This window comes from Dreissena polymorpha, chromosome 6 (genome assembly GCF_020536995.1).
Source record: "Dreissena polymorpha isolate Duluth1 chromosome 6, UMN_Dpol_1.0, whole genome shotgun sequence".
NCBI classification, from domain to species: Eukaryota; Metazoa; Mollusca; class Bivalvia; order Myida; family Dreissenidae; genus Dreissena; species Dreissena polymorpha.
Genome location: NC_068360.1, coordinates 68,402,787 through 68,423,667, shown reverse-complemented (window position 1 = coordinate 68,423,667; position 20,881 = coordinate 68,402,787). Strand labels below are relative to the sequence as shown.

The 20,881-nt window shown below is 34.7% G+C and overlaps 1 long non-coding RNA gene across 1 annotated transcript; it reads right to left on the bottom strand.

The window, feature by feature from the left end:
* Positions 1-1,833: 1,833 nt before the first annotated feature.
* On the bottom strand, positions 1,834-19,853 carry LOC127836470 (uncharacterized). Its single transcript, XR_008028776.1, has 2 exons — positions 19,616-19,853; positions 1,834-2,267 (listed from the first exon to the last, which is right to left on the bottom strand). It is a non-coding gene; the product is annotated as an uncharacterized LOC127836470 (long non-coding RNA).
* Between the last annotated feature and the right edge of the window lie 1,028 nt (positions 19,854-20,881).

The window sequence follows — 20,881 nt, the reverse complement described above, 5'->3', positions numbered from 1 at the left end:
CCTTAAAATCTCCATTAAAAAAACAAGAATACAATTTTAAAAAAGGAAAAAAGTAATCCTCAACAGGGCTCGAACCACTGACCCCTGAAGTCCTGGAGTAAAAAGTCTCCCGTCTAGATCACTCGACCATCCATGCTCATGCTTAGAGCGGATGTATTTTTTTACTTATATAAGCAATCCTCGTAGTTTCCCAAAATATAACTACAACAACAGAACTTTCCAAATTATTCAATCGATGCTTTATAATTTTCAGGTTTTCAAATCGTCAAAAGATGCATATAATGGATATTTAAGAGCATGGTAAATGGTCAGTGTTAATATTTCCTAAAAAATATCATAACTAAAACGAAAATTTGCGAATCTGAAGCAACTTTTTGAAGTTTTACCAAAACATTGGACGGCCCCTTTTAAGTTCCAACGTTGATTCACGGGCTGCAGAGTTTTCATTGAAATTGAAGAGATCCTTCTCGGGTCTGTAGTTTCCGGAAAGACGGACGAAGGAGTGGCAGAAACTTCACTGAGGGCCATGGTAAACAGAAAGTCACAGCTTCATTGAAGCTAAAAGTCAGTGAAGCTTTAAGTCAATTCAGGTCTCGTTGGGATCAGAATCCACATTGAGGCAGTGGCCCGGGGAGGGAGGGGGGGGGGGGGGGTAACTTCCCAAATTTTAGGGTAGAGGTGCCTCACTGAGACTTCCGAAATGTGACCTTTTTTAATACCGGAACTCTGATAAAGTAGACCCATTTTCATACAAGATTTTTGAAGAAGCAGACCCATTTGTATATGATACCATTGAGAAAGTGGACCCATTTCAATACAAGAATTTTTATAAACTGGACCCATTTCAATATTAGAATTTGATAAAGTGGACACATTTCAAACTAGAATTTAAATCTCAATCATATCAATACAGTATACTAACTGAATTTGCTATTATATGTTTGTAAATTTCATACATGTATCATACAACTTTGCCAGTTAAAAATTTGTCTGTATATTGTAGTCATACAACACACTAATTGGTTATTTTTTTGCAAAGGTCAACTCTGTCCTCATTAGCATATTTTGATTTTCAAAACACATTTAAATATATCACGTAGCTTTGTACTTTTATAATGTGGCTATTCTTGCTACACTGATTCGCAAAATATTGCCTTTCTCTTGCGGACAGACTTTCGTGTACCATCACTGGACGCAATAGGTTCTATTGTCACACTTCTAAACAGGAAAACCAGTAAAGTTTCTGAATCTTTCTCGTTACTGAAATTTACTTTTTGATACCCATTTATATACAAGAATGAAATTTATCATATTCATTTTGATACTGATACGTTCTAATCTATATGCATTTATATACAAGCAAATTTCTGATTTCAATACCCATATCTATACTTAGATGCTCAAAACCACACCTTATCTATAATTTTAGTCGAAAAACACCCCCATATTTTTGGCACACCCCTATATAGGAAGTTACCCCCCCCCCCCCCGGGTGGACAGTGGACGGCTTCGTCGAAGGTAATTGCTTCGCGGAGACAATGGGCTGCTTCAGTTAGGCAAGTAGTTTTATGGATGCATAGGTTGGCTTCATTAAAGCCAAGAGCCACGTGGAAAGATTAATCAGCGTTACTGAATCCTGAAGTCTCTACAGGCGTTGCGCGGTGTATAGTTAAATCAAATGTTTTAACTATCTGATTATTCGTTGTTAATCAAAGACTCTTATTGACACAAAGCCAAAACACTTGATGAATGCAAACACTAGTTAATACCTGGGAGAGGTATCACGCATCAAATAGGAAACCCTTACATTTTTTTTTATTATGAAATCCGGCAGAACATTAGCAGGTGGTATTCGTGAACGAAAATATTATATTTAAACATCAATTTTCTAAATTTTCTTTGCTATGAGAAATAAGCTCTCTATCTCCATGGACTGAGGACTACTAAGCCATTTCCATTTGGTAAAGATAATCATAAAATATCTATATATTAAGCGAGTTCTGTTTTGTGTGTATTAGTTTCAAACACGACACATGCTAAAAACGCTATATAATCAAGACGGGATTGTGCTGACAGATGCTCTCTTTGCGTTGATCCACTTCGTACGGCTGGACTCGGATATTGGACCTAGTCTCGCCCAGCCTCATGGGACGCAATATGTTGGGGTCGTTGGGGTCAGGCACGAACAACCCGGGTCCCTTGGACATCACCTGGCAAGCCAACATACACAGCGTCAAAATTGAGACCAGCTGCATGGTACCCGATCACTGAAACACAGATAGACGGTGGTATCCACACCATGTTATTTATGAACGACCGGCTTCATACCATGCTTTAGATTGAAAACGGGCTTCACACAATACTATACATGGATAGCGGGTTTCATACACTACTATACATGGATAGCGGGTTTCATACACTACTATGCATGGATAGCGGGTTTCATACAATATCATACATGGATAGCGGGTTTCATACAATACTATACATGGATGACGGGCGTCATACCATACTATACATGTATGACGGGCTTCATGCCCATGCTATACATGGATGACGGGCTTCATATCATACTATACATGGATGACGGGCTTCATACCATGTTATACATAGATGGCATGCTTCATACCATACTATACATGGATGACAGGCTTCATACCATGTTATACATAGATGGCGGGCTTCATACCATGCTATACATGGATGGCGGGCTTCATACCATAGTATACATAGATGTTGGAATTCATACCATACTATACATGGATGACAGGCTTCATACCATGCCATACATGGATGGCGAGCTTCATATCATACTATACATTGATGGCGGGCTGTATACAATACTGTGCATGGATGACGGGCTTCATACAATACTATACATGGATGACGGGCTTCGTACAATACTATACATGGATGACGGGCTTTATACAATACTATACATGCATGGCGGGCTACATACCATACTATACATGAATGACGGGCTTCATACCATGCTATACATGGATGGCGGGCTTCATACCATGCTATACATGGATCCATACTATACATGGATGACGGGCTTCATACCATACCATACATTGACGACGGGCTTCTTACCATGCTTTACATGGATGAGGGCTTCATACCATACTATACATGGAATAGGGCTTCATACCATACTATTCATGGATGAGGGCTTTATACCATGCTATACTTTGATGATGGGCTTCATACAATACTACACATTGCTGAACTTTGAACGTTTTCTGGAATGTATCCTCATTTGAACATTCTGAACCTTTTTCATCAATATTGAGAAAAGAGAGCGGCCCTAGAGTTGAAATAAGTTGTGTTTTATCGAAGATTTGACCCGGCCTGTTGACAAGTTTTTCACCCGACTTGACCCAGATTCAAGCTTGGGGTTGATATCGTCAAGATGAAAATTCTCTCCAAGTTTCATGGACATTCAATAAATGTGTGGCGTCTAGAGGGTTTATACGGTTTATTAACCAGGTTTTCCGAAGGAAAAAACTGGTTATTAGATTGGCGAATGCGGGCGGGCTGGCTGGCTGGCTGGCTGGCGGGCTGGCTGGCGGGCTGGCGGGCTGGCGGGCTGGCGGAATAAGCTTGTCCGGGCCATAACTATGTCGTTCATTGTCAGATTTTAAAATCATTTGGCACATTTGTTCAGCATCATTGGACGGTGTGTCGCGCGAAATAATTACGTCGATATCTCCAAGGTCAAGGTCACACTTTGAGTTCAAAGGTCAAAAATGGCCATAAATGAGCTTGTCCGAGCCATAACTATGTCGTTCATCGTCAGATTTTAAAATCATTTGGCACATTTGTTCACCATCATTGGACGGTGTGTCGCGCGAAATAATTACGTCGATATCTCCAAGGTCAAGGTCACACTTTGAGTTCAAAGGTCAAAAATGGCCATAAATGAGCTTGTCCTGGCCATAACTATGTCATTCATTGTGAGATTTTAAAATCATTTGGCACATTTGTTCACCATCATGGGACGGTGTGTCCCACGAAAGAATCACGTCAATATCTCCAATGTCAAGGTCGCCACGACTAAAAATAGATTTAAAAAAAAAAAAATTACAAAGGGGGTTAATTGTTTTTGGTCATTTCAAAAGTTCAGTTTGAGTTTTCTCCCTTTATCAGATTTTTTTTTCACAATGAAAACCTGGTTTTGTGACAATTTTGTCCCTTGTCTACGATTTGACAGTGTTACCTAACGTCTGATCTCGTTTAAAACTTTGCCTAGAAATTGGTAAGATAAACATTTTGACAAAGTTTCTTGAAGATTCATAAGTGTTCTAAAGTTGTGTTTTTTTTTTAATTTGTGCACATGACCTCGACCCTGATATTTCAGCGGCTAGTTAAAACGAGAGATACCAGCTGCCATCCTGCAAAGCGCCCGCAATAGAAAATACAGACGGCTATCAGAAAACGTGTCTCATATCGAGCCTTAAAACACGAAGGGTAAGACTATGTTAATCAAAGTACTGAAAGTACTGGTGGGGCGATTTTGCTCAAAATCAGTATACACCGTGATGCCAACCAATCACATTTGTTGAATAAAACCGATGGAATTAAGGAAGGGTGACAGGCTGTCAACATTATATATGATTCAGCTATTGGGGTTAAAAGTAAATGCTGCTTTTTAAAACAAGTCATTGTCGTGCGTGCCAATTCATAAATGCGAAACGTGTGTGAATATACATTTGAATAATATCATTTGAACTGGTGACCTAGGTTTTTACTCTGACTTAGTGTTATATGTATCTGAGATTTCGTGAAGACAAACGTTGTCATAAGGTTTCTATAAATTATTTAGAGTCAATTATTCACGCAAATTAATTAGCTGCTGTGAAAGTGACAACCACATGCATTTCGTGTGTAAGGAAAAAGTTCAAAACTGGCATGAACAGCACGTGCGAATTGTCATATTAAATCTTTGTAGCGCAGAGAACATTGAGATGTTTACTTTGACAGTACAAATGTAGCGCGTGGTAATTAAATTGTGTCAACCAAATCGCGAACGCAGTTGATTTCTTAAAACGAAAGAACATAAATGCGCTGTATCGGTTAAGTATATATACCGGTAGTTCAGTATTGAACCGATATTTCGTCGCCGTATACATTTTCCATGAGGACTGCGTGTTACTCGGGTGCTAATGCCACAGTGAAAAGACTTTGCCATGGATGGAACGATGAGCCGCGCTCATCGGAGCTATTTTGTTTGCGAATGCAGAATCTGCATGGATGCAAAGTGGTTAAATGCAGTAACGGACTACATTTTTTGGTATTCGTATATTATGTTACCTATGAGGCGACTTGCTAGAGTGATAAAAACGTTTTGAACCAAACGGTCAACTGTTTGTTTGTAATATCTCGATATTGTCAGGTAAAACTGAATATAATCCAGAGTGTGTTCGAAATGTGGCCTCAAGAGTGGTAACTAGATTATGTAAGTTAAACTATTCAGTATGATGAATTAATAAAGGGCGGGACATATCTCGGTAAGGTCAGGAGAACACCTTCCCAACCTGGGCCGTGAAATACCTTTCAAACCTGGGCCGTTCTCGGGTAAGGCAGGAGAACACCTTCCAAACCTGGGCCGTGAAATACCTTTCCAACCTGTGCCGTTCTCGGGTAAGGCAGGAGAACACAAGCCCAACCTGAGCCGTTCTCTTTGAAAGTGAGTAAATAAGAACCACTCTGATGGCAAGTATTATATATGATACATTTTACTATGGTAGATAAAAGCCGATGGCCGTAAGGATAATAGATGGATATACATGTACATGTATTTGTAAGATCTGCTGCGATCGTGGACTTATGGACGGAAAGTCTTACTGACGGACGGATATGTGTGATTGCTTTGTTGTTGCTGTTGTGTTTGGTTTGTGTTTAATGTTGATTTTTTTGGATTGGGGAGGGAGAATAATGTATTGATTCATAAGTGGATGAATTGTTCAATTAAAAAATAACTGAGTAAGAACATGAACGACTTAGTTAACCAACGAAAAAAATAATGAGTGGAGAAATGAACCAACTACCACGTAAATAGGTTTACGTTTTTTTTTAACGGGTAACTAAATTAATAAATGAAATTATATAGTAAATGAATAAGTTAATAGGAATGCATAAATGATGAAATAATGAATTATTAAGTGTTCAATAATTAAATGAAAATAAATTTCGTTTGTTTAAACTAAACCGACTAAGACTCATAAACGGGTTTTTTGTTTTCCTGGTTTGCGAAAATGTTAAGCTTCACTCGTTCTAACATCCTCAAAAGAACAAGAAATAACTTGTGTTATAAAAAAAAAAGTTTGGTCGACCTACCATCTCCATTTTTCGGAGATATCAGTCGAATTGTACATGTTGTTGTTGTTCTTGTTGTGAAGCCTTGTTTAACGCCATTTAATTATCATTAATACTATAGTGTTATTAGAATCGCAGCTTAAAAAACAACTACGAAAAGACATTTACACTTGAAAAGAATCTGCACTTGGAAAAATTTAATTGCAAAACGTTCGCCCACATAACAAACTCTACTTTCATCATTATATTAATTTATCACAGCCAAATAATTATGCGACATAAAGTTAAAGTAAGCAAAACGTATGTGTGGTTCGCACTGTAGTAGCGCACATTGGTGTCAACTCAACGTCTGTGTTCATCATCATTACCACCATCACCAATATCATCATCATCAGCAGCAGCAGCATCTTTATCATCATCTTTATCATCATCATCATCATCATCATCATCATCATCATCATCATCATCATCATCATCATCATCATCATCATCATCATCATCATCATCATAATCATCACTACCATCATCATATCATCACACCATCATCATCATCATCATCATCATCATCGCCACACCATCATCATCATCATCATCATCATCATCATCATCATCATCATCATCATTATCATCATCATCATCATCATCATCATCATCATCATCATCATCATCATCATCATCATCATCATCATCATCATCATCATCGCCACACCATCATCATAATCATCACATCGTCATCATCATCATCATCATCATCATCATCATCATCATCATCATCATCATCATCATCATCATCATCATCATCATCATCATCATCATCACCGCCATCATCATCATCATCATCATCATCATCATCATCATCATCATCATCATCATCATCATCATGACACCATCAGCATAATCATCACAAAATCATCATAATCAACACACCATCATAATAATCATCACATCGTCATCTAATCATCACACCATCATAATAATCATCACATCGTCATCTAACCATCACTACATCATCATAATCATCGCAACATCATCATCATAATCATAATCACACATATCATCATATTAATAACTACATTATCATATTCATCACATCATCATCATAATCATCACAACATAATAATATTCATCATTACAATCATCATATTCATCACACCATCATGATATTCATCATGACCATCATCATATTTATATTATCGCATTGCCACTGTCATAATTATTTACATCAAAATCATCGTCCTTGTTCTACTTCATTTCAACATCAGATGTCAGACGTGCAATCAACCTTCATTGTTTGATCGCACTAATCAGTAAATTATCTATGTTTATTTGTGTAAAAAGTTGCTGGTAATGTTCTATCATTTTGAAACAAAGTATATATAATATGTTGTGATAATGATATTTTTGATGTAATGATAGTAATAAAAATCATGATTGTTATGGTGATTATGATGATACCATTTTTATGACTTATATTTTAAAGCGCACATTTAACTCACTTTAAGCGCAGTTATAACCCACATAAAAGCGCACATGTGTGTTAAATGTGCGCTTTTATGTCCGTTAAATGTGCGTTAAATGTGCGCTTTTTATAAGTGCGTTTTTTACTGCCATTTATGTGTGTCAAATGTGCGCTTTTAAGTGGGTTAAATGTGCGCTTTTCGCGAGTTAAATGTGCACTTTTTTATTTAAAAAGCGCACATTTAACTCACTTTAAGCGCAGTTATAACCCACATAAAAGCGCACATGTGTGTTAAATGTGTGCTTTTATGTGCGTTAAATGTGCGCTTTTCGCGAGTTAAATGTGCGCTTTTTTATTTAAAAAGCGCACATTTAACTCACTTTAAGCGCAGTTATAACCCACATAAAAGCGACAAGTGTGTAAAATGTGCGCTTTTAAGTGGGTTAAAACTGCGCTTTTCAGCGAGTTAAATGTGAGCTTTTTTATTTTAAAAAGCGCACATTTAACTCACGTTAAGCGCAGTTATAACCCACATAAAACGCACAATTTACGCACATGAATGGCAGTAAAAAACGCACTCACAAAAAGCACACATTTTCGTTAAAGGTGCATCTTTTGCCTTAACAGTTGATTCAATTATATGCTGTTAAAAGTTGTTTTTTTTAATTCAGGTATGCAATAAAAACCAATAGTTATATAAACATATATTTGTGTATTTAAATAATTACAAGATAATTCAATTTTATACTTTAATGTACACCAACATTTTTTAACATACATGAGTAATTAAATATCAATGACAATTTGATGAAATAAATATTAACATAATTAGATTATAAATAAACAAAACATAATAACATACTAATAAATAACATGTACAGTATATACACAGGAACATCTATATACATAAAAAAAGATGAGAATCAATCAAGGCCTGTCATTTCTTTGAGGCGGCGGAGTGCAGCTCTCATCATTCTCACAATGTCTGCCACCAGCCGGCGGTGCGTCTCGTGCCTGATCTCATTTGATCAGGTCCTGAAAGATATTTTATAATGTAATTGTTGAATATTGCTGTTATGGTAATCTCGTTGCTATAAAAATTATAAATTTAAATCAAAACTAGTTTGTTTGCTTGTTGTTTTTGGTTGTTTATTTATGCAATTTTTAATCCCCTGATCACATGCGACTTTTCATAAATAAATATGTTTGGTAGAAAATACTGTTTGAAAATGTACCAAGATACGTGGTCTCATTTGGCTGTGTGTACTGGTCGGAAGTGTGACACATTTAAAATGCAATAACCAGTACCCTGTATAGTTTTACCTCTAAACAAATCCAGCTTTTCTTGGTCAAGGAGGGGGCGCGGTTTTCCCACTCCTGTTATCCTCATGTTGGCCAGCTTGTGCAGGGTAAAACCTAGTATTCAAGTCAATACATCAGGTAGTCTCCCTTTTGCTCCCATTTTTGGCAGGCGATGCGATGATGCACATTCTTTCCAAAGGATCTTCTTATCAATGTAAATTTCACGGTCACCATGGGGTATAACCTTTAAATTTAAAATATAAAAGTTCTCATTTAATATGGGGGAAAAATCTGTTCATTAATGACCAAAAATAGGTATAAATAACATTTAAGATGACAATAACCATAAAATACAGCCATAATAATTCAAATAGTGTTTTTTTTCTTTAAATTGCATTACATTTACTCATCCATTTACATTTCCCAGTGACAATACATACATATGATAATGATCATAATTAATTCAATAAACTAAATAAAAAAGGAATGCAGATTTGAAAATACAAACCTGTTACAACAGACTGTTCTTCAGTATTCCAAAAATACAGGCAGTTGTTGAACTAGACTATATCACTTTATATGTCTTTAACCACCCACTTTGAATCTCCTTTGCAACAAACTTATTGTTGATTTACACATTGTAGTAAATACACATTTTATTTCATCACACAATACTTCATGCTGAAAGTATTTCAAGACATTTTACACTAGAATAACAAGTCTGAATGTTGTTCACTTTATACATGTACCTAAAATCAAGCTTAAAAACAGTTGCTGATTCTGCTTGTTTTCAAAAATGAACTCTCTATCTGTGGTTCTCAAATAGATGGTGCCTGAACCAATCAAAAGTATATCAACACTCCTTTGTTAGGCTTAAATGGAGGACTGATAGGGACTGGCTATTCTCTTATCTGATTCCATGCTGTGTCTAAGCCAAAAATTACATAATTTGAGAAATACTGATAAGGCAGTCATTTCAACACCAAAATATTTATTGAATAATACACAGCAACCTTAACGCATTATATTTAATTGTGAATATTTAAATATAACATGCTGAATGGTGTTAGCAAATAATAATAATAGAATAAATATTATTTTAATTGCCTTTTAAATGTATGTGTATGGTCAATGTGGTAGACATTAATTGTATTGGGGTATAAATATCAGTATAAGAAAGTTCAAATACTTATTTTTTATGTTGAGGAAATATTATTGATACTTTCAAGCCCACATAATATTTTTGACACTTTCAATATTTTTAATTAGTTACCCACAGTCTGATTAAGGTGGAAATTTTGAGAATGTTTGAGATTAAAACGAAAGCAATATGTTATATGCATTGAAATTGTGTTATAAAGTATATTAACATTAAACAGGTTCATATGCACAACCAGTAACCGCTTTGAATTCAAACTGCACCTTATATTATAACAGGTTACTGAGGTACATGTCTATGTTTATTCATTTGAAGCAAATAAATTGTTAGAGCCTGCAACAATGTTCTTTCTTGTTCAATTTCTGTACAATATTTGCTAAACGGTTGTTAAAGACGCACTTTTTAAGAAGTGTGTTAAACATGTGTCTTTTTAGATACATCCGTTTAAAACAGATCATATGATAAAAACGCACTTATGCAATAAAAGACTAACTTATGCTTAAAAAAGACGCACATCAAAAAAGAAAAACGCACTTTTGTGAGAAAAAACCCACATCTGTAAATCTTAAAACACATTTCTTTGATAAAGGACACACTTCCTAAATAAAAGACGCACTTCTTAGATAAAATACACACATTTTGCTCACATTTATACTCAAAAGCGCACTTACAGATGAAGAAAACACACAAAAACGCACTTCCTAAATAAAAGACGCACTTCTTAGATAAAAAACACAAAAAACGCACTTTTTTTACTTAAATAACGCACTTGAAAAGAAAAAAACGCACAAAATGCGCACTTAAATGCACTTTTGAACACTGAAAACGCACATATTAACAAAAAACACACAATTAACGCACTTTTAAGTGCGCTAAATGTGTGTTTTGGTAAAAAGTGCGTTTTTAATTGACAAGGGTATTCATAATTATTCCACACATTATTGATATACGTTTTTTATAATATAATTTGTTGTTTACTTTAATAAATTAAATTAAATGAGATCTTTAAACGATTTTTTCAATCATCTACAACTATTCTATAGATCTACATGATCATCTAAGTTTCAAACTTTGAGGTATTTAATTTATCCTTTATTATACATTAAGAAAAAGTTTGTGATTTTATACTGCAGTCTCGACAAATGCAATTAAAGAAGAGAAAAATAATATTTCCAGTATTAAAAGATTTTTACTCAAGCCAACTTAATTAATTAATTAACTTATTTCCTGCCGTTCATGTACATCATTTTTTTCTATAATGCTTATATATAATACTATAATTAATTATAAAGAATATAATTATTTTTTCACGATTCCTTCACTTGATTTTTTAATGAATAAAATGGAATTTAACACTATGTTGAACATATGTAAATTAATAAGATTAACAATAAAGAAAGTTCTAGAACAAGTTAATTTTGTTTCAAAAAGGTAGAATTGAGATTTGGAAAATAGAATTGAGACTTCTAAGTATGTACTTGTATTCAAACATATTTTAGCATCACAATAATTACTTTGTTCAATTTGGTCTGCAGTTATTTAACATAAAAGAATTAATAGCTAAAGATTTGATACCATAAACGCTTTATTTGGGTATAACAGCAAAAGTTAGATCATTCATCAACATGACTTGTCAGACTGTTACAATTATACCACTATGTGGCATGTCAGACTGTGACAATGGTACCGGTATGTATTATGTTAGACTGTGACAATGGTACCAATATTAAGCGTGGTAGACTGTGACAATTATATCAGTACATAGCATGTGAGACTGTGACAATGGTACTGGTACGAAGCATCTGAGACTGTGACAATGGTACCACTATATAGCTTGTCAGACTGTGAAAATTATACAGTAGGTAGCATCATTGCTGCATGTGAGACTGCAACAAAGGTACCACTATGTAGCGTGTCAGACTGTTACAATTATACCACTACATAGCATGGTAGACTGTGACAATGTAACCAGTATGTAGCATGTCAGACTGTAACAATGGTACCATTACGTAGCATCTGCGACTGTGACATTGGTACCAGTATGTGGCATGTCAGACTGTGACAATAGTACCAGTACATAGCATGTCAGACTGTAACAATGGTACCATTACGTAGCATCTGCGACTGTGACATTGGTACCAGTATGTGGCATGTCAGACTGTGACAATAGTACCAGTACATAGCATGTCAGACTGTGACAATGGTACCAGTATGTATTATGTTAGACTGTGACAATGGTACCAATATGTAGCATGACAGACTGTGACAATTTAACCAGTACGTAGCATGTGAGACTGAGACAATGGTACCAGTACGTAGCATCTCAGACTGTGACAATGGTACCACTATGTAGCTTGTCAGACTGTTAGATTATACCAGTGGGAAGCATTTTAGACTGTGACAATGGTACCACTCTTTAGATTGTCAGACTGTGAGATTATACCAGTGAGTAGCATTTGAGACTGTGAAAATGGTAACACTACGTAGCGTGCCAGACTGTTACAATTATACTAGTACATAGCATGCTAGACTGTGACAATGGTACCAGTATGTAGCATGTCAGACTGTTACAATGGTACCAGTATGAATCATATGCAACTTTGACAATGGTACCAGTATCTAGCATGTCGGACTTTGACAATGGTACCCAGGACTACGTGGCTTGTCAGACTGTGAAAATTTTACCAGTATGTAGCATGTGAGACTGTGACAATGGTACCACTACGTAGCTTGTCAGACTGTTACAATTATACTAGTATATGACATGCTAAACTGTGACAATAGTACCAGTATGTAGCATGTGAGACTGTTACAATGGTACCAGAACGTAGCATCTGCGACTGTGACAAAAGTACCAGTACGTAGCATATCAGACTTTGACAATGGTACCAGTATGTAGCTTGTCATACTATGACAATTATATCCGTATGTTGCATGTGAGACTGTGACAAATTGGTACCAGTATGTAGCAAGTCAGACTGTTATAATTATACCAGTATGGAGCATGTGCGGCTGTGGCAATCATACCACTACGTAGCTTGTCAGACTGTGAAAATTATACCAGTGGCTAGCATGCGAGACTGTGACAATGGTATCACTACGTAGCTTGTCAGACTGTTACAATAATACCAGTACATAGGCTTTCAGCATGCTTGACTGTGACAATGTAACCAGTATGTAACATGTCAGACTGTTACAAGGGTACCAGTTCGTAGCATCTGCAACTGTGACAATGGTACCAGTATGTAGCAAGTCAGACTGTTATAATTATACCAGTATGGAGCATGTGCGACTGTGGCAATCGTACCACTACGTAGCTTGTCTGACTGTGAAAATTATACCAGTGGCTAGCATGTGAGACTGTGACAATGGTATCACTACGTAGCTTGTCAGACTGTTTATACCAATTATACCAACATGGCATGCTAGACTGTTACAATAGTACCAGTATGTAGCATGTGAGACTGTTACAATGGTACCAGAACGTAGCATCTGCGACTGTGACAATGGTACCAGTGCGTAGCATGTCAGACTGTGACAATGGTACCAGTAAGAAGCTTATCATACTGTGACAATTATACCGGTATGTAGCATGTGAGACTGTGACAATGGTACCATGCAGTGTGTAGCATCTGAGACCGTGACAATGGTTCCAGTACATAGCATGTCAGACTGTTACAATTATAGCTGTACGTAGCATGTCAGATGGGGACAATGGTACCTGTAAATAGCATGTCAGACTGAGACAATAATACCAGTACGTAGCAATTTAGACTGAGACAATGGTACCAGTGTGTAGCATGTCAGACTGAGACAATTATAATAATGATGCTCAAAAGGTAGGGAAAAGATCAATCGCATTTTGTTCTAGTTTCTGTCTTATCATTTTTCTTATATCACAATTATATTTGAATAGTTTGTATTTGATTTCAGAAAGAGGATTAAAGTTCATTATTTTTTAAATTAAAATAAGCTGATAAGATAATCTTGTTTTGACTTTAACTCTGTTGAATTATAATACAAATATTTAATGATTTAAGAAAGATGTAAAGGTAATTATGTATGTTCTTGAGAATTAAAAAAAAATTAAAACAACCTTTAGAATGTCAAGGCCCACATGGCAAGCAAATCAAACAGTGATGTCATAATTATGATGTCATAAACTAAAGATGTAAAGATGAGTTACTTCCCTTCCAACATTGTACACTTTGTAATGTTTTGTGCTCAAAGGTTGTAACTTGAGATACAACTGTTTTGCATAACAAAAATTATCCAAAATCAAATACGACCATAAGCCAAATACATGTTTTCATGGGTAAATTTTCAGAATATAATCTTAATATCTATTTAGGATGTGTAAAGTAAAAAAAAACTTGAAAAATGAAAAAATATGATTTTTGGTAAAAATGTTAGTTACAACCGTTTTGCGCTAAGCCCACGATTTATAATTTAAATTATCTCATATTTATCTTAATTTTTTATTAAATTAATTATAATTAATGTGCGTTGTTTTAACGCGACGAAAAGTACATTTCAAAACAATATACATGTATATATTATTAATACAATTAAATGTTGTTAAATAAAGCAAAAAATAGCGTGAATGCGACCTACGATCCTAAACCAATATGAAACTAAGATCTGAATTTAAATTGTAATACTTCGTTTTACGTACATGTACACAACCCTTGAGCGAAGTTCACACACACGGTAAACTGTCCGGCAACGTTATGTTGCTCAAGAGAGTATTTCATGTGGGAGTTAACGTTAACCGATGCGTTGGTAGGAAGTGACTGTACAAGGAAAGACCACCACGTCTGGAAGAATTTCTTGTTTTATGCAAATCGACAGTATTTTCAAGATAATAGAATTATTTTTATTTTTTCCCCGATAGTTTATAGAGAAATATCAGTGAATTAAAACTGATATTTCACTGTTTCAAACAGTGAAAAATAACAGTGTATAAAATAAAAATAATAGTGAACGTTAACAGTGAAAAGTATCGATAATTTTCATCGTTTTACCAGAACTATTTTTATTATACGGGCAAAAGCCCGCGAAGCGGGCGTTGACCGTTCATACATATGGGAATTTAGACATAAAATTACATAAGAATACCACATATGGATACGTCTCAAAAAAATTTGCCACGCGACATATATTTTCGCGATGCTATTTATGAACTTAAACAAATCAAAAACACTTTGACATATGCTAAATCACATGTAAATACATACCTCAGGAAAAGTTATATCAATGACATCATAATTGTGTAGCGAATCGCTCTAAATATTCTCGCATTATTTGTTTTTCTTCGCAACCGTTCCAGAATTAGGTCATTACTCAATTATCTCCCCTGAATGCTCTTCTTCAGTGGGGATAAGCCGAAGACTGGTTCACTACATATAGTAACAGTCTTCACCGAACACAATTTACGGGAACGTAACCCGTCTTTAATATATTGCCGAATCTCAGATTTCTGTCGAATTTATTTGCTTTGATCTTTTCGATATCTTATTGTTATTATTATCCTGACAAATCACAAACGCTTGTTAAAAAATTATTTGTTTTAAACACTAGAGTTGGCATCTCTATTCTGGTTACGCATGCGCAATTAATTTCCTTCTATATTACATATAAAATAGTTGAAGTTCGATATCAATTTTTACCATGATGAAGCGCATACCCACTATATCATCATACATCATTGGAAAGATTAATGCATAATCTTTTGAAAAAAATGCATGTCATTAAATTCTATACGCGCAAACTCAAAATATTTACCTTAGAATAGGCAAACCGGTTTTGACAGCTGTGCAGACAACCATTTTGGGCTCAAATAGTATGACCTACTTTCAAAGCCGGGAACCATCAACACAAAAAGTAGAGCACAAAAATGGCTTATTTTCTTATTGCTTACAAATATACCTTCAAGTTGATACCAAAACCAACCATTTGCAATGTATTTTACAAATCCTAGGCAGCATGCACTCAACAATGTGTGCTAAGTATCAAACTGACTGCATGTAACCCTAAAAACAGGAGTTCCGGTTTGGGGTTATGTGACCTTCTTCCAGTATTCTCGCGGTATTTCAATAACGACACCCTACTGTTTATGTATCAGAATTTGTGACGCATTTTCCATTCGCTCTCAGAAAGAAGTTTTACGTGTGACCATGAGCAATATTCTGGTAAGTTGTCGTTGTTATCCACCAGAAACACATTTATTCACAAATTTTTAAGTTATGCAGATCTAACTTTTTAGTCTTTTAGCTTTAATTTTTAACGTATTTACACCTCGTCTGCTCGCACTTTACCGATATCCCGAAAGGTTACATATCACTATAATTAGTTTAGGCCTAAAACCACAAAATCCGATACCGTTGGAATTTTCGTACCACAATCTTACGTAAAAAATCTCACAGATTCGAAAAAAAAAGACATTTATACATTGTCTGCATTATTGATCAAATTTTATGATATTTGTTGGTTTTCCGTTTTTAGAAGCTGTTCTGCCAAGGCAAGAGCTGGGCATTATACAAGCCATTCTATCCAGCAAAACTGACCGTAAACCACAGTTTTGGTTTACAGAAATCAACAAAGGAGGGATTCCCGAACTATCAAAATTTCCAAGCTATACACACAGTTATTATCTGTGGTGATCTTTATTGGTTCTGTTTGTTTACTTGGATGGAACATGTGTGAACTTTTATAGAACTTTGAAAAGTCTATATATGTCTATCTATAAACAGAAACAGCTATGGTATAATAAGATCAGATGTGCAAACAATGTCAACGGGTTGTTAAATTAACAATTTGAAGGCAGTTATGCTGAAAAAATATGAAAAGTTTCCATGCAAATTTTGTCTGTATATCGACAAGTGTCTGCCGATTATTGTCAAACTAGTAATACAAAACTTACCACAAGTATGTAAAAGCACTAATTACCTGTGATCATTTTTAGTAAGATAGTGTAATTCTTAACAGTAGCAAATAGCTTGTTTAGTAAATGCATAATGCAATTAATATGATTTCCGTTCTATTGTGTAATTAATAAATTGGTTGTTACTTGCTAATCCATGATAAATGTTGTATGGCTAGTGCAAAACCAGCAATGTTAATTTTGTAAAAGGTAATACAATAACACCACTTTGTAATTTCATATACGTAAATATTCTTGAAATGTAGGTTGATGAGTTTTACTTATTTTGTAACTATTATTTTATGTGCAAATAAATGATGTGAAGTGTTTTGTATATCCACACAATACCACGTATCTTTTTATATATGTACTGTATTATGTGTTATTTGAATGTTTAAATAAAAAAATATGGATGATATAACATGATGCATTCTAATATTTGCATTCAAATTGTAACTATAGAGCTAAGTGTATGCAGTTTAGACTGTGATTTTAGAATTGCTACAAAATGGCTAGTTTTTTAGTGGCGACAAAATTTAAACTATTCAACAATAGTTTGCGAAAGGAAATTAGAAACCTGCAAGATACCTGTATTTATTAAATATTTTAATTGCGAAACGAGTATGTTGTTATGCTGTTACACATAATTATACATTGATAATAAATAAGAAGACAATTAGTGGTGTTAACGTTTCCCAACAGTAGAAATCATTCTTCTGATAAGGTCAGTGATATACAGACGAAAGCTCCAGGTATGGCTTTCAATACGTAGTGTGTGTTATTTAGCAGTCTAAAACTTATTGGATTAAAAAAAATCCTGTCAAATTTGTCAATCAAAATTGATTTGACACATCCCATGATTTTGATTATGTTAAATCAGTGTACTGTATGCTAAATGCAACTGCTTTAGCAAGCTGTCAAGTTGAATTGAGACATTTGATGAAACAAACTGTTTCGTAGGTAGGACCAGTACATGTACTTAGTGTCTATATGACGTACCATGACGTCGAAAGTCTACAAGACCTACTAGGTAGAACAATCAATGTACTTCGACGTACAATTTTCACCGACTGTTGAGTGTTAGCCAATCAGAAGACACCTTACGTCTGTTGCTTTTAGAGATATTTGACATTGAACATTATTATTATTATTATTTATACCGAATTATGCGACTATCGACTGCTTACTCATAGATATTGTAGGTATTTATTAAACATTATTATTATAATTTATACCAAATTATGCCACTATCGACCGCTAACTCGTAGATATTGTGCGTATTTATTGACCTGGCGTGGCTGAATTAACCTCTGACTTATGCAAGTTATGGTTATCACAAAATACGACCAACGGGGAGGTTATAATACATTATTTATCCCGTAAATGCTTGGTAACTGTTTGGTTACCGTTGGGAATTTCCTGCACAGTAATGCGCTGGACGGTCGTGATACTCCGCCCCGCATGATCAATAAATACTCACAATATGCTGAATAATTTTAATTTTAAAAAGGTAACAATTGAATCTTCTTCAAATTTGTATACAATCTATTTCAATGCATAAATACTTGAAACTTCTATGTGTTGTTTTTTTGCCATTCTGATATTTTTATTCATTTTGTCCTCAATTTAAAAAAAAGAGATTTTAAACATTTATTATGAATAAAACTGAATGAAAAGCGGCTCAAGAGACTAGTGTTTTATTTGGCTGTTCAGAAAAATTAATGTGTACTTAGAAGTACAAACATGTATGTACTTTGACGTACAAATATATACTTCGAAGTGTATTTTATATTTATGTCGACGTACAATTATTGTACTTCGACGTACATTTCTCTTTTTAACTTGTAGGTCTTCTTGACTTTTATCCCAAATGGTACGCCATAGTATGTCTTTAGGGTTATCTAAAGAATGCTCCCACTTAAGGAATCAATATATAGACCTCCCAGTGACTAAGCCAGTTAGCAGACAACCCATCCACTATACCACAGACACCGAACCAGCTATAAATTCCTGTGGCTAGAAAAAAAAAGATGCTAGATCTTTAAGCTTGGAACATGTAACTCGTTTTAAGATTGTTTTTTTTTATGCATTACTTAATTAATGCAACAATTATAATATTTTGAACACAATCATGTCCATTTATTTATTAAAAATACATGGTCATAAAAAAACAAACTTAAAAAGCTTTTGCCCGTAAATTAGGTAGCACCTATAATCATATTATATATCTTTGGTTTTTCCATTGTGACCCCCAATTTTTACTCTGCATTGAATGTGTATACAAGCAATTGGATAAGCTTCCTTGAACATACATGAACAAACTTTTCGGGCGCCAAAAAGGACTTGTATTGTCCAGAATGGCAAAAACACAAAAATATTACGGGCAAAAGCCCGCGAAGCGGGCGTTGACCGTTTATTTGTATCAATTTTCTGAAATACAGAGAGACATTACCTTATAGGCTATCAAGTCAAATAATTCCTGCCGTCATCTATTTTCGCGATGGAAAATCAAAGACCGCTGGAGCAACATAGGCACTTCGACAAACGCTACATGACACGTAGATGCATTCCTCAATAAAAAATACGACAAGAAATTTATTATTTTGTAGGTAATGGTACTCTATCTCCTTGCATTATATGATTTTCTACGATCAAAATACGTCTGTTTGCCTCCCTTTGTGACACTTCCTGTTTCCCATAATGCATTGCAAATTGAAAAGTGCTCTAGATGTTGTTAACAAAATCTTAAAAAAGATAACCCGTCTAAATCATTTGCGTACTTCCGGTTTACAATATCGAATAAGATTAGTTTCGAATTAACTTCTTCAATGAACCCAATATTCTATAGTTAATATTATCCCTTTTCATAAATAAACAATTGTTTAAAAGTTTAATTTGTTCTCAACATGAACGGCCGCGTTTCTTTCGTCGACAACTAAACATGTCTGTGTGACGTCACTGCTTTCGTCAATACGTCATTAAGAAGTGAAAATTGAACCTGACATACTCTAGTGGATGTTTACATAGAGGATATTTGTTGGATTCGGTGGATTATCGATTTTTATTCACGAGTGATCATAGAAAATAATATTTTCACGAGTGGCGCAGCCACGAGTGAAAATATATATTTTATATGATCACGAGATAAAGAATTTCGCTTGGAAAATGACGTCATTTCGTCAAAAAAATGACGTCATTTTACATAAACAGTGAAAATTATCGATAATTTTCACTGATAATTTTCATTGTTTGAAACAGTGAAATTATCAGTTTTAATTCACTGATATTTCTCTATAAACCACCGGAAAGTATAAAATAAATTGTTGAAATTTAATAAATTAATGGAATGCACTCTATTAGTAAGTAATTATTCAATTAAAATATTGCGTTTGGTTACATTAAACATCAATCTATAATTATATTGCTAAAGATTACCTTTGATAGCATGGGAACTGTTTTCAGCACATACAAAATTTCGCCGATTTTAAATTTAAGGTCATTATGATTATTATTCAGTCAAACTAATGGAACATAAAAGTTATCATTTTATTAAGTTTTGGAGTTATTTCTTGAGTATATTCTATGTGATTATTCTAAAGACCCTTTCTTTTGTCATGTATTAAGTTACGTTGTGATTGTAAACAATATTGCATCTCCGACTCATACTCGATCATTTTCGTACCAAACTGTTTCAAACTGTGCTTACATACACATTGGA